This window comes from Terrapene carolina, unplaced genomic scaffold (assembly GCF_002925995.2).
Source record: "Terrapene carolina triunguis isolate 2854851 unplaced genomic scaffold, T_m_triunguis-2.0 Scaffold14246, whole genome shotgun sequence".
Lineage (NCBI taxonomy): Eukaryota > Metazoa > Chordata > Testudines > Emydidae > Terrapene > Terrapene triunguis.
The window spans coordinates 1-1,836 of NW_020678597.1; the positions used below are offsets into that span (position 1 = coordinate 1).

General features: G+C 54.2%; 1 non-coding gene across 1 annotated transcript; it reads left to right on the top strand.

Annotated features, from left to right (window-relative positions):
* Window positions 1-662: 662 nt before the first annotated feature.
* TRNAQ-CUG lies at window positions 663-734 on the top strand. The gene has a single exon. It is a non-coding gene; the product is annotated as a tRNA-Gln (tRNA).
* Window positions 735-1,836: the final 1,102 nt, after the last annotated feature.

The following is a 1,836-nucleotide window of genomic DNA, read 5'->3' on the forward strand; positions in this document are numbered from 1 at the left end:
CAACCCAGAGGTCACATGGGCAAAAGTATCGGTGTCAGGATGCTCCACTGTTAGCACAGTAAATTAAGCTGAAAAATAAATGATGTTTAAATGCCCTCACTCTATTTTTTACAATCCTGTATTAAGAGGTAATAGATACAGATGTGCACCAGGCAGGGTCATTTGGAGGCCGAAGACTTTATGCTTCCATCCCCCACCACTGCCAAGTTTTAGCAAATTAGGACAAGTCAGCAAATAAGAACAACCTCCGGTATCAGTAACTGCTACAGGTAGCAAAGTCCTACAGGTAGTAGGTTCTGGCAATACACCTGCGCAGTTCTGCTCCCCGGCTCTTCTTGGGCTCCTGCTCTCTCCTTAGCTCGGCCCCACTCTGGCCCAGGGAGTTCCAGCTCACATGGAGGATGGGACCCCCTGGCCTGGTGACTCCCTCATTAGACTGCCTGACCTGTCAGTCCAGCTAACTTGGAGCTTTGGCCGTTCCCCATTGCCCCTGGGGACTGTCAGTCTCAGGGTCCTGATTTCCCATTGACCCTTCCCCCTTCTATTGGGACTGGGAACTAGCCAACCAAAAAACCCCACTAAGTTTTAGTAAGGGACCAACAGTCCCTTACACAAGCCAGCCCTGTAATGGTCACCAATGTCTAGAGAAGGCCACATAAGCAGGTCCCATGGTGTAATGGTCAGCACTCAGGACTCTGAATCCTGCAATCTGAGTTCAAATCTCAGTGGGACCTTGTGGTAAAACCTGGGAGCTCACAGTACTCACCTTCCCTGTCTCTAGTTGTACAAGAATGAGTCTCCCATTTTGTTGGGTGACTCACACCCACTGGAGCCAGGCCGATGGCTGCAATGGGTTCAGGCTCTAGAACTGGCCACTGATGCCTGTGGCTTGACTGGCTGGTTGGGATTCTCACTGCTTCACCTGATGCCCACAAATTTGGCCCTGGCACTTGCTGCTGTGCTTTTCCTCTTGCCCACCTGGCCCTTGAAGGAAGGAGTGCCAGGGCCAGGCTTCATAGTCAGGAGGGGGAAGAGTCCCAGGCTGGAGCCCAACACACCTTTCCTCCTCTGGGCACCTAGAGCAGAGGTGGCTGGTGCTGACAGCTCCAAGGGAAGGGTTAAAGGCCACAGAGCAATGGAGGGTGGAGGAAGAGGAGGGGAGGACCATGCTTATGCATGGCCAGCAGACAGCCACAAAGACACCCAGCCAGGCTGCTCCCTGCTCCCTGGCATGCTGAACCCCCACTGAAGGCCACCAGCCACCCAGCATGTGGGGCAGCTGCTGTCGCTCTGTGGCCAACATCAGAAGACGGTAGGAAAGCAGGGGCCGTCCCCCCGCCCCCGGTGGGGCCAATGTCCGTTCCCACTCAAGGTGCTCACTTTGGCAGTGGGGCAGGAGATTTTTCCCCAAGAGGCTTTTCCCCAGCTGGCGAGAAGCAGAGAAACACCCAGGCTCCCAAGGCGCTATTTAGCAAGTCCCCTCAAGCACAGGGACAGGCGCACATTTGGAAGAGGGAAACTGCTCCACACGCTAGCCCGGGCAGCCGCCCATTTTCTTTGGCAAGTCAGGAATGGCAAAAGCTAGACTGGAAGCATGTGGGGCTCATGCCCCAGCCTTTGTGATGCCCAACCCCCAACTTCTTCCTGGGGCTCTAGCTGAAGCCAGCGCATTGGCCTGAGTGGCCAAGAAGAGGTTCCAGCCCTAAATAAAGGACTTTCAACCAAAGTAAGCACAACCACGAGGGGACTCAAATCCTGAATCATCTGATCCACAGGGAGATGCTTTATCCTTTAGGCCACATGATGAGGGGGTCTAAGCCCTTCTTTGGAAAAGGC